The sequence below is a fragment of the Miniopterus schreibersii genome (assembly GCF_964146895.1).
Source record: "Miniopterus schreibersii genome assembly, chromosome: 12".
Classification (NCBI taxonomy): domain Eukaryota; kingdom Metazoa; phylum Chordata; class Mammalia; order Chiroptera; family Miniopteridae; genus Miniopterus; species Miniopterus schreibersii.
The window spans coordinates 58,613,381-58,627,841 of NC_138112.1; positions in this window are offsets into that span (position 1 = coordinate 58,613,381).

The window sequence follows — 14,461 nt, forward strand, 5'->3', positions numbered from 1 at the left end:
GCATGTTCTTCATAAAAGGCTTGACTTTTAGAAACAACAGCCGGGGGGAATGTGTCTTGTATTTAATGTCACTTTTCTTGCCAGTCACATGTCTCCCCTGAAGCAAGGTAGTAAGTAGATAGCCAACTACTTGAAGAGGAAAGGGAAATGGTGAAATACAAGAACAAACATATAAACTAATATTCCAAATTTGTGAAACCAAATCTGCATGATAATATCTCCAAGAGTATTTATAATTAGTGGAAATCATTAGAAATGGAAATTCATATGTGATATCAGTTCTAGGTTGCATCTGTGTTCTCTTTCTCATCTCAGGATGTTCTTTCATTCACATAGCAATGCATTTCATAATTATTCTTAGAAATACCTGTAGAAAATCTCATGTAACAAATATTATATTGAATACCAAATAATAAATAAGCATACAAAATTAACTTTGAGCATTATCAACCTCAATTTATTTTGGATCAGTAAATCACAATTTGAGAAAATAGAAAAATAATTGTGATCTATTCATCTTCTTTTATAGTAAACAATGTTTCTGGTTTCCTCTAGGAAGTCTATCAGAATAAGACTTACAGTCAATGACCCTATATCAAAAGATAATAAATGGCTCTCTGAGACTGTACCTAGCAAATTCTTTTGAAGTTGATTGAAGTGATATTTTCCTACATTAATGATAGAACTTCAGCCAACACAACAAAGATACGTCCCAAATGTGGTTGGTCGAATGTGCTTAAAACCACAATGTCTCCAGTAAATTCAGAGAAAGAAATTAAAAAAAAAAAAAGATATTATAAGTTATTGTGGTTTTTTTATGTGTTTTTTTTAATCATATTTCATTAGATCAACCCGTGTATTCACCTCCCCACAAATCTCTTGGGTTAGTCAACTCTCACCCACCACCCTTCACATACTACCTCCCATAAAAAGACAAACATAATTCTGTAATTCACAATTTTCTCTCCTTTCTCTGAACTACTATCATATTATATTCTAAATCAGGGAATATATTTTATAATTAAATCCTCTGTTATATTTTGATTTTATAGTTTCCTTTGGGCAAGTTTGAATTCTCTAGCTAGACTATATACATTTCTTGAGAAAAGTAACATGCATAAATATTCTTTAAATTTTTATTAGATCTCATGAATACTTATAGCGTTGTGCTGGGCAGGTGGTGGTGACAAATAGAACTTTTTGTTTAAAGTATTTGAGTACTTATGACATAAGGCAAGTACTGTTATTAGTATTACTATGATTTCATAGTAATTACTAGTAATATACAAGTATTTCATACACATATTTTGCTTAATGCTCACATTCATAAGGAAGCATATTGGGGGTATTTTCTTTCAATATGTTGTAATGATTCTCTATAAGATAAGTGCTTTCTGAAATGTGATAGAAGATTTGTGAAAACATATTTACATAGAGGTCAAACTTTTTAGGGTATACAGGAAATGTGATCTCGTATTTCCTTCCCCTAACGAATATGCCCCCCCCCTTTTTTAAGATATTCTATATGATTAACTTTTACAAGGAAATTTAATTATCGTAACTAGGGAACCTTACAAAAAAGTCTGATGATTAGAGTCACTAGCTTTCTGTGTAGAGAGATGCCACTCCAGAATGTCAATATTTCAAAGGCCATATAACTGGATTAATTCAGTAAGGGTTTTTTGAAACTAAATCCCAGGCACTGTGCTAAGTGTTATGAGTACAAAAAAGAATAGCATGTTCTTTAGTCTTTACAAGCTTTTAATCTAGTGAGAAAATGTATATGTATAGAGAAAAGAGTAAAATTCCTGACACAAAATAGACTTTCATTAGATGATATGTATTGAGTTTAAAGGCCCTAACACATTCATGGTAGTACATATAGATGAGTGATTAATCTTGCTTAAGTAGAATGGTGTAGATTCCTTAGAAAGAGTGCTATTTGATCTATAATTTGAAAGATAAGATATTATTAACTAGAAAGAGACTAATGTGATGGACATGCTGGAAAGACAGAAGAGTGTTTCTATACAAGATATGACTTGTTCAGGGACAACCTATGGTAATGCTGTTTATAAAATGTGGAAAAACGAGAAATAACAAAATTAGGTGAGAATTGATATTGAAGGTTTTTATTTTCTTTAAATCTCAATTTTCTTCAGTGTTAAAAATTCTCTAGTGTCACATTCTTGTAACTAATCAGAATCTCAGCCAGATAACGTATAGAGATTTTATTACATTGGTTTATTCCAGCAATGTGGATTACCCAGAGATAAGGATCTTCTGATTTGCTTTAAATATATATTGCAGGTTTTCCAATACTTTGAATGTATTCATTTTACTACACTCACAGTATCCTCAATATAATTGTTTGTGTCTCAGTTTGGTACTTTCTACTGACACCTGTGGCTATAACAAAATCAATAGCAAGCCAATTTGAAACACAGTATGGGAGCTCAGTAAATATGGGTAAAAAGCAGGCATGCAGGGTGGGAAGACTCTTTGTGATAACCTTCTAGAAGATTCATTTGAATCAGTTAATTTCATGGCATTCATAAAATGTTTGCAAAGGAAAATGATCTCTCTGGAGGGATAAAGCCAGACTCATTTTTCTAACTTTCTTATTTTTAATTTTTTTTATTTCTAACTACAGTAGTTCTGAGAATACAAGAACAGTTCTCTCCATGTCTCCTACTCTCTAACCAGTATTGGGGCTCTGGAACAAAGTGAGTGGTCTCAGCATCATAATCTAGAATTTACATCCCCCGTTGCCCCATATGCTTGGAGCTCTCATTTGGACTACTGACTCTTAGACATTGCCTCATAGCACTGTTTCTTTTTAAATTTCTTTTTATTTTTTATTGATTTTTTAAGAGAGAGAGAGAAGGAGACAGACATGGATTTGTTGTTGTTACACTTATTTATGCATTCATTGGTTGCTTATAGTATGTGCCCTGATTGGGGATTAAACCTACAACCTTGGCATATGTTTGGTTTTTATTGCTGTTGTAACAAATTACAATGAATTTAATTGCTTAAAACAAATGTTATCTTGTACTTCTAAAAGATAGAATTTCAAAATAAGTCTCAATGGGTAAACTTGAGGTGTTGGTTAGGCTGAGTTCCTTTTGAAGGCTCTAGGGGAGAATCTGTTCCTTGTCTTTTCCAGCTTCTAGAGGCAACCTACCTTTCTTGACTCATGGGCCCCTTCCACCAATGGCATCACTCTGATTACTACTTCCATGGTCATATTTTCTTCTATGAACCTGACCCACTTCCTTCCCTCTTATTCAGATCTTTGGTTACTTTGGGTCCATCTAGGTGATCTAGGATAAGCTCTCCATTACAAGACGTTGAACTTAACCACATCTGTGAACCCATATAAAGTAATATTCCCATATAAAATAATATTCACAGAGAGATTAGAAAGTGGAGATTAGAACATGGACGTCTCTACAGAGAGAGAGGACATTATTTGGCCTTCAGCACCATTCTTTCCCAGTTAAGTCCATGTGGTAAGGCTATGTCTATTGTTATATGCCCATCTCTCTGGATAGGATCCATAACACAAACTGAGAAATTAGAGACACCATTCATAACGACCACAGTACTAAGTTCTGGGGTGGGTCTGTGACCCAAGCTAAGTAAGTATGACAAGTTCTTGTTACTTTGGTCAGAATAATTTTTAAAAGATGCTCTTTCTCCTGGGTTTACTGAGTTTGTAAGCTATGATTGCTGAATAACTGGAAGCCATATTTTTCCCATATGGAAGATCTTACTAGAGAACAAAGTGAAAACTGGGGGGAAATGGTGAGAAATGGAGACAGAAAGAAAAATTTCTATTGACATTTTCAAAGCTCAACAGAGAAGACAATAACTCCTTTCTCCCTGTATCCTTCAACAAGTTTGATCTGTTTTTAGCAACTTACGAGCAAGTCAAACAGTGTAAATATAGTTACTGTGGATTATCTGAATCATAGATAAAAGAAAAGAGGTCAAGTCGAGAAAACAAAAACTTGCCTCCATGGGTGAAAGCAAAAGTAGCAAAGCTGGTAAGCAGGAGAATTATTAACATGAGACCAGGGCAAGTGATTCTGAACTTTTGGGCATTCTGCACATGACCTTGAATGCTCTTTTTATGGGATGACCTCGGTATTGCAGGGATGGGCAAAGAGATTAAGGAGCTGTTTCAAGCTGCCCAGTAGAGGTGTATGCATATATATGGTTCAATAGGCCCTTAGTAAACTCTATAGATAAACTTCTAAGATAGAATTAAATAGAATATGCTTAAGTATGCATATTTTAGGGAAGAAAATGACTGTAAAGGGGAGCTCAGTTCCATGACTGAGTTTGGTGAATTAACTGGGATAGCTGATATGAGCAGAGACAAGCAGAAAACTCTTTTTCCTTCCTTATTAGGACTGGAGGTAGAACATTTTGATTTAATGGCTAGTTATGCCTCCTTCTTCTTTTATAAAAGCAGCTCTAACAGGCAGGTGGCTCAACTCTGGCTCTGTCTTGCATAATTCTGTGTGCCCTTTACACCCTGGGATGCCCTATATTGGAAAGGAGATTCCCAGCCACATGGAGGAGAGGCCAACAGTGCAGATCCAAGCCCCAAACAGCAGGTTCAATGCCACAGCAGTGGGACAGTCACATATCCACTGAGATTAGAAAATATCAGAAAAGAGTTGTTTGTGCAATTCTTAACTGACCTTTAATTAAAGCTATAAGGAAAGAAAGTACATTTTTAGATTTTTTTTCAAAGCTACTGTGAAGGGATGACAGATGCAAGATTTATTGCATCAAGAATTTAATTAGAAAAAAATATTTTCTTGCCTAGGGATGTGGTAAATTGTTTTGTTATACGAAGAAAAATACAACAGCGCTGTGCACTGGTACTTATCTCCAAATCCTATTTTCCTGAATGTTGTGAAATATTGGTCCTTCCCCCTTTAATCAGACATCTAATTAGTGACCTCCACTGGAATATGTAGATAGCTCCAATGTATTTTGTTCAAGTTTTAATTATGTCTAAAAATATATGTCTTTCCAGTTCCATTGAACAAGGACATGACCATGCCAATATAATTCAAATTATTCATGAATGGCTAGTCTCCTGGCATTTTCCAAAGTATTTGAAAACATGAAAGGCTCTAAGAAGTAAAAACTAGCAAGCAGAAAACTTCTTTAACAAAGTATATTGGAAAATATATAATATAAAAATAGCTCTAGTGATAGGTTTTGTCCAAAAGAAATAAATACAGTACATTTACCAGTAATAAAGTTAGATCTCATATAACAGTGCAGGCACTAGCCCTGCCATTTGAGTTTAATACCGTATATTGCTTTCAGTAGTAAAGTTGATTATGTATTTAATAAAACTTTAAGATACTCTTCTACCAACCACTTCATGGCATTTCTGGGTGACTCTTTTAGGGAGTCTGTGTCCTAATGAAAAATAAAGGAGACAGTATTTCAAAAGCCAATTTCATCTTTATACGCCATGGAGAAATAGGACAAGGCAGAGAAAGCACAGAAAAAGGCAATTATAATAGCCAAGTAGCCCAAAGCAATGTGCAGGAAGATGCACCCCCGGTCCTGGTTTATGTCAACATGACCCCCATTTGTGACACAGGAGTCCATTCACAGGTTTATAAACAGGCAGTGCAGTAGCCGAAGGATGGATGGGTGGACCTCCAGGTTCAACCATTTCCCATCTGATCATTGTCAGAAGGGTAAAATTCACGCCTCGGCCTCATCTGTTCTTATTACAAATTCTGTCATTGGAATGAGGCGCCAGGATGTTAATAACCATGCAGGCCTGGATGGCTTGTAGTCAGAGCACTACTGTAACCTTTTCAATATTCCACATTTGATTGGCTCCCAGATCCACCCTGATTTCTCACATGAAACAGAGGTTGTAAAAGGTGATCAGTGAGGCAACCATCCAATCCAACTGCAGGACCTTGAAAAGGTCAAACACATATAGAGTTGCCTCCCTGAGAATGTATCAGAGACATGAAATAAAGGCACTTTTTTTTTTTAAACCTGAGATTTCATAATATCAGCCTTGGACTAAAACAATTCAAATCACAAAGTTAAAGGAAACAACTTGTCTATCCCCAAGAGAAATAAAGTGAGTACAGTGGGGTGATTTTGTACTTTGTTTCTGAATGAGTACCAGTCTCTGCAGGACATGATGTGCATCTCCAAATAATGCAAACAGTATCAAATAACCTCTAAGAGAACTCAGGTTTAGGAATCTGAATAAAGTGAGCTTTAATCCCCACTCTAGCATTTGTTAGCTGAGTTACTTTGGTCAATGAATTTAGGAGCTTTTAAGTCTCTAGAGTCTCATCAGTAAAACATAAAATGCTTCTTAAAGGATTGTTTACAGATAAAAATAATACAATTATTCACTATAAAATCATCAGAAGATGGCGACATACAACAGCAGTAATAGCGGTGATAAGTAATAGTAGTGGTGATAGTAGTAATAATAGTTATAGATACAGTAGCAGACGCAGGCAGAAATACTGATTTTATATATATATATATATATATAAAGGAATGAAAGTAACTTAGGCTATTTTTTTCCAAATAGTTATATACTTTTTCAGAGAGAAGAATGATGTCAGTAATTTAACCAATATTTACTGAGCACTCTACTAGGATTTGAGATACATCAGTAAAGATGACAAGTAAAGGTCCTGCCTTCCTTGAGCCTATAATTTTCAGTGAAAGGAGATTAAAAATAAACAGTGTATATAGGTAATGAAGGAAATTATATAGCATATATACATTTTATAGATATTATAATTAGAAAGTAAAACTGCTCTGGAAAAAATAGAGCAGAGTAAAAGGGTTTCAGATTATCAAGTGGGGTTGCAATCTTAAATAATGTTTAATTTTAATAAATTTTCACTTGATACTCCTAGGCTAAGACTAGCTACTCCTACTCATTAGGGTAGAATAACCTTCACAGAATATGAGGAGATTCTCACCTCACAAGAGTTTCCTGGAATAGTATGTTACAGTTATGCATTTTTATACAGTTCTGAGAAATATTGAATGGAAATACAGATTTCTGACCACTCAAGATGTCCATATTCCTTGGGAGAGGAGAGGGAGGAAAATTTTCCCTTGTACAGCAGAGCTAATGGTGTGTGTGTGTACAAATACATAAATATGCACATATCCATTGATACATACACAAGCGCATATACCTGAGGCAAATATATACATATAAAAATGAACACACACATATAAGTATAGAACATGTATTTAATGCATTTGTTTTACATATATATTCATTTCTTCATATTTAATATATGATGTCTGTTTCCTCCAAAGAACTTAAGAAAAATATAACTTTAAAGTTAGTAAGAAAATTTCACCTGAAGCTATTCGTGCTGGGGAAACTGCAATGCAAAAAAGGAAAAAAGGGAATTACTCTGAAATTCACCAGCTAAACGGTATCTTTCTGGCTTTTAGAATTTCAATTATAGGTTTCTTCCTCAAATAGAAAAACTTCAATTTAAAATCATTTTCCTCTGGGTAACATTTACCTTTTTTAAGCAGAGTAGAAAGTGTCAGTGACAGAACGGTATAAATACAGTCTCAAAGTACGTGGAATCATCAAGGCCCATTTTTTTTTTATATCATTAATTTATATGCATAACCCATGGACACAGAAATTGGTATAGGGAAGGCCTGGGGGGTGGATTAGGGATAGAGGGGATCAACAGGGGAAAAACGGGGACATCTGTAATGCTTTCAACAATAAAGATAAATTTAAAAGAATAAAATAAGGAGATGAAAGGCAGTTCCATTAATGATCAAAAGCAAGGCTGGTGTTCAGTCTTTTCTTTGTCCTTTGGTCTGATTGTGGCCTCATCACCTGCCTTAAAAACCGTTCACCTTAAGAACTCCTCTAATTTGCATCTTTTTTCTTCCTGACTGTTCAATTGACACTTTTGCACTTTACTAGATATTTGTAATTTTTGATCATTCTAAAATAAATGTCTTATCTTCATAGCTTATTGGGTATTTGTTTCCTCTGTGAAATATCTGCTCATATAGTTTGCCTGTATTTTCCAGTAGGTTGTTTTATCTTTTTCTTGATTCACAAGACTTATTTTAATTTGCTTCCTTTTATGTTTTGCAAATGTTTGGGTTTTTTAAAAAATCAATCTATGGCCTGTGTGTTCACTTTCTTAAAGAAATATTTTTTTTCATTAACCTAAGCCCTTAGCTATACTGTAGTTGTTGGATTCTTATCTTAATGTTGTTTGTATCTTTGTTGTTTCTTGTTGTTTAAATAGTATCTGCCCCTTTGCTTATTTATGTTTTATAAAATCGGGAAATTCAGAACACAATCAAAACAGACGCAATTTAACATTTAAATAGCACTAATCAAGGAGTTTTACATTACCAAGTGTTGGCTCATACATTGATTAGGGTGATTAGTATCTTACTATTGATAATGGACATAGAAATTTGTGCAACCACTTTGGAGAAGAGTTTAACGTTATCTTACAAAGGGGACCACTTACATACCTTAAGAAATAGCACTTACATTCCCAGCATATACCTAAGAGAAACTTCTGGGCATGCTTCCCAGGAAACATAGATATGAATGTTCCTAGCAAGATTGTTTGTTAATAAGAAAAGTCATTAAATGCCCATTTGTTACCAAACCCCAGCATTTGAGTTCATCTGCCTGCACACACTTGCTGAAAGAAATGCACGCGCAGGGGTTTGCAGTTCATAGAAAGGAAGTTTGTTATAGATTTGGCCATCCTAAGGTGCTGGAAAGCTTACGCTCTCAAGGACCTGACTCCCCAGTGGCCTGTAGGTTACAGATGACATGGGGCAAAATCACAAGACGTGGTGATTTAGGGGTTGGGGGTCTTGTGGGGAGCTGATTAATCAGAGGTGAGGTTAAGGATAATGAATCATTTCTTCAGGTCTTAAGGACAGCTTTGTGGTCTTTTCCTGTGTCCCTCTGAATGTTTTCATGGAAAAATAGCCTTTTAGCAGGCAGTCCCCCATTTCCAAATAATACGAGATAGAACAATCAACTGCAAATAACAGCATAATCTGAGTACATGAAGTGTTTATTATGACTAACGAATTGGAAAATAGTCTGTGGTCTTATAATAAGGAAAGTGTTTAGCAAGCGACAATTATGTAAGGGATTACATAATGGTAATGAAGCCATTAATAGTTTTAGAAGCTTGTGATATGTTAAGTACAAAAAGAATGTGGCATTGAATTTGCTTAAGTAAAAGTGTGCCAGGGAGATACAAACAGATGTGGCATAATCTTTATGGTCAAGGGGTTTAAAATCTAATTTACTTGACAACAAATAAAATACAAGAGTTTCTGAAACTGCAATTTCATTCCATTTTGCTTTTTTATATGCCAGTTTGGAAACCAGGCTTTGTGACATTTACATCATAACTGAATCTGCACCGAACTCTCTAGACGTGACCTTTACGGACCATTCAAAGTCCTTTAAGAAATTGTTTCATGCAAATTGGAATAAAAATGGGATATATACTCATATATTTTTTACATAGCTAACTCTTAATGTTCTCACTTCGAATTGTACAAAATTCAGAGAGGAGCAATGCTAATTTTAGTCATTTGTTCCTCAAGAAAATGACACTAAGTCAAAATATGAAGTGGCATACTCACCATTTATTGTTATATACTCTTGAGCAAGTTATGTAACTGTCCCAACTTCAGTTTTTGGGTTTTGTGTGTGTGCGTGTGCGTGTGTGTGTCAGAGAGAGAGAGAGAGATAAAACCATCCACACAAACATACAAAGCCCTGGGTTTAACACAAAATAAGTACTGAAAAAAGTATTGCATATCATACCTATTGTGGGTAATGTAGAAACAATTTTGGAAAGCATTTTTAAACTGTTGGTTTACTTGTTTAAATGACATTTAAATTCTGCTAGACTAGAGCAGCCCATTGGCTGACCACAAATATGAGTTATGCTTAAAGATACAGATTCCTCCAGTTTTCAGGCTAGTTAGGGGAGGCCTGTCTTGTTTTGGGCTGGCTGTCGGCACTGACCCAGTCATTTTAGGCTGACCTCCTTCATCAGAAACTCTCAGAGTACAGACCAAACAACATAAGATGTCGTGGTACACCCTGAGGTCTTCTCATGAAGGAAAAATCCGCACATGCTCCTCAAACATCATAGGCTAAAGATAGCCAGGGCAGAGTTCTGTTTGTTAGAGGCTTTTTTTTTTCTTCCCCCAGCAGTAAACTGTAAAACACACCTTGGTGGAAAAGGGCTCCATCAAGATACTGGATCAGTTCCACTTCAGATACCCAAAGAGTGCAGGTAATCAACCCAAAGGAACTTGGGCAAGGTTTCTTGATGAGTCAAGTTCAGAGTTTGATACAAGTGGCTGTCTTTTCATACATCAGATGCATCTACCCATTCTGCCTGTGATGTGTCATCCTAGTGGCAGGGAGCCAGCTTCAGGGTGACTTTGTAATAATATATACATGTTCTGTGAATTGGAACTTCATTAACTAGTTTGATATATTTGATATAAAATTTCCATTGAATTTGACATTAATTTGCATTATCACAAGAACTTTTGACATTATATGTATCATGAAAGACAAGGCAGAGCTGATAGATTTTTTAAAAATAATTTTTAATGATCTAAATTTTTCAGTGGTTATGAAAAGGGTTTTGAATATTTTATCACCTCTCTGTTTGAGCAAAGTTTCTCATTGATGATAACTTTCAAAAATTGGAAGAGATCATCATTAAAAATCTTGCTTAGGATTTTCTTGTGAACTTTTCAAGTATAAAAGCTTATGTAAAAATTTTATGTAAACAGAATCATGCTTCCATTTTGTATTTAAATATTTTATTTGTATGTTTTATAAAATCCATATTTAATATTTCCTTCTATATTATGATTGTTTTTATCATAACTGATATGAATATACCTTTTGTGTGTGTGCAAATACCATCTGAAAAACCTCACATTTTCTTTAGTTTCCCTCAGTATTTTTACAAATATTATCTGTTTCTCTCAGTGTTACTGTGGTAGATAGATACACTATGAGGTGGCCCCAAAGGTCCCCACTTCCAGTATTTGTGTTCTTTTATAATCCCCTCCCCTCTGGTGTATGTAGGACCTGTGACTTGCTTCTTACCAACAGAATTCGACAAAGGATGCTGCTTTCATAGTGATGGTATTATATGGCAAAAGTGATGGGATGCCACTCCTGTAATTACACTATATAAGACTCCATCTTGCTAGCAGACTTGCTCTACAGATTTTCTTTTTTGGTTTGATGAAATAAAGCAGCCATGTTGAGGAAGCCCATGAGGGACATAACTGCAGGTAGCTCCTAGAAACTGCAAACACTCTCTGAGAACTTCAGGTGTCCTCTAGGAAATATCTAGAAGCTGAGGGTAGCTTCTAACTGCCAACCAGCCAGAACATAAAAACAGCACTTGAAGCAGATATTCTTTTGTTGATCTTCCAGATGAGAATGCAGGTTGGGAGAATTGAACAGAGGACAACCAGCTAAGCTATGAGATGTAGGTATGTGTTGTTTTTGGAGGCTATGTTTGTGGTAAATTGCTCCATAGCAATAGAAAACTAGTGCAGTGGTGCAGTGAGTACAGTTGGAAAGGTTTGCAGTGGGTAAATCTTAGGCAAGCCATGTTCATCAATACCAGTGAAATCTTCTGTTGAGTAAAATTAACTTCACTCATGCTCAGCCTTTACCTACTTACTATATAAAAACTTCAACAGTTTATAAAACAATGCTTCCAAGTGTCTGTTGGCATCCCATAGGAATGTGTTTCAATGGTCCATGCATCAGTCTTGGCCATACTTTTATACTGATCCTTGTTGCCCGAAGGTCTATCACACATTTTGCCACTAAAGCATCCTTCAGTCCAAATACTTCCTTGCTCTTTACTGATCTAAACAATGCCAGTACTATAACCATCAGTCTTTGCTTTTCCCACATGAAGATCACTGAAAATTATGGTACATTTCTGATGCATGTTTTCTAACTTGTATAAGAAACAAGCAATCTCTTATCAAGTGTGAAGCAGGATGCCTCTGTGTCATTATATTCAGATGAAGAAGTCCCGCAAGCTAGCTCCCTTGGCCATTAAGTTTTGAGAAATAATGACATATTTTAGCTGATGTTTACATACTTTCTGTTCTTTGTGCACCGGCTATAGGTGGAATGGTGAGATAGAATCAGATTCCAGCTACCATGGTATTGAACAGTTGTTCCAAACGTGTCAGTTAGGGACCACAGGGAGTCCCTGAAACCTTTCCAGGGTCCACGTGATTAAAACAATTTTTATAGTAATACTGTGAAGTTATTTTCATTTTTCTTTCTCCTGTGAATTTACAATATTCTTGTGCTTTAAAATCTCAGTTGAATTTCTAATATATTAACTATAGAGAACCACAACCAGTGATGGGTTTGTAAGCTGGCTCTCAAAAATCCCACTGTTTAACATTTTCAGTTCAGTTTCTATTGAGTGAAATTCCCACCAAGGCTGATTTCAAGCTAACAAGTAACATAACTGAATGCAAATTTGAGAAGCACCCAATGATTGACTCTTTTGGGTCAGTACAAGCTGGTGTCAGTAAACCACTGACTATGAACCTCATGAACTAAGAATCTTTGGGGGCCTCAATAATTTTTAACAAGTCTAAAATAGTACTGAGATGAAAATGTTTGAGAAGCACTGCTGTATAGGTTCTATTGGAATCATCATATCAGATTGCTTCATCCCAAATACTCTCAGAGGACTCTCCACTTCTGTAATCTTCTCCACAGACTTCCAAATGTCGCTATATCTGTTAATGCCCCACATTTGGTTTGAAATATTTTCCCATTAAGTAGCCATAATGAAAATCAGTGAGTGGAAAAGGTCAGAAGGGGGATTATCATCAAACCTCACTTCCAATATATACTCAGGTCTTAATTTCAGCTAAGAAAGGTCCTTGTAACATATTATTGAATATAAAATTTTATCAAGCTGTTAGTAAAAATGTGCAAAGTTATCTAACAATTTCTTCCCATAGGATAGAAAAATGAACATACTCAACCATTTTTTATTGAAGGATTACAACGAGCAAGGTACTATACTCTATTCTTGGAGACATAGCAGATGACAAAATATACGAAGTCTATGACCTCTTTGAACTTACTTCTAGTTCTAGTGAGTAAAACAAAGAGTGGATTTAAAAAAACCTACATATAGATAGAATACAGGAAAAGCATATCTATGATAATTGTTGTGAATATATATATATATATATATATGAAAAAAATATACTATGGAAAAGGGACTAGAGAATGATAGATGAAGAAGGGATTTTACATATTTTCACTCAGGAGGAGGGAGTACATAGGGTAACAGCTAAGCAGAGACCAGAAAGAAGTGGTGATACAAACCCTGTAATTAATTCATAGAAGAGCTCTGAGGTAGAAGCATGTTAGTGGGCTTAAGCTTGGTATGCTGAAGAGTGTTTAAACAAACAGGTAATGTAATCAGGGGAAAGAGTGGTTACACTAACAAGGAAATTGGCCTTTAGGGAAGCAGAGAAACAAAAAGCACCAGGGCAGTATTGTCTGAGATGTACATAGCTTAGATAAGTACCAGTTGTCATAGTATTACCTGGGCAAGGAAAGGTGATGGATTACCACAACCAAGCATCTACCAGAAAGACCATTGCATTGAAGCACACATATGCCAGGTTCTACTGGAATGACTGACTGTTGACTCTAAGATGCTAAAAAGCTGGGTGAATTATTCCTACTTATAATATACCTGGAGCAACACAGTGAGCCAGGACAATGGTTCCAATGCTGAGTATGGACTTCACATGTATGCTTGCATAGCTGGCCTTTCCAGTGCTCTTATCCTGGATGGAGTGCTCCCCTCCCTTCATTTAGTTATTTCTTACTTGTGCTGACGGTCTCATCTTAGAAATTGCATCCTCTAGGGCACCTGCTCTGCTGTTTCATGAAAGAGTTGCCTGGAGTTTCTATCCACTCTCCTACCCCTCTGTACTTTATTGGTTTAACTAATAACCATGTAATATGATTACATGTTTATATTCTTTATCTCCCACCAAGTTGCAAAATAGTTGAGGTAGGTGCATGGAAAGAGATTTTAAATCTGTGCTTAAAGGTTGAGTGCTTACTTATATGTTTAATCATGATGTATCATGATCTATGATTTTACAGATAAACAGATGCTAAATTCTATTGAATATATTATATACTTTTGGAAATTGAACTTTGAGAGATAAAATAGTTTTGTCTTAGGTCACTCCCTGAATTTCTTAAAAAATAAGAACCTGACCAATTTCTTGGAGCCAACTGTATCCGGTGTTTTTCCACATTACCAGGCTGTCTCATATCAATAAATAC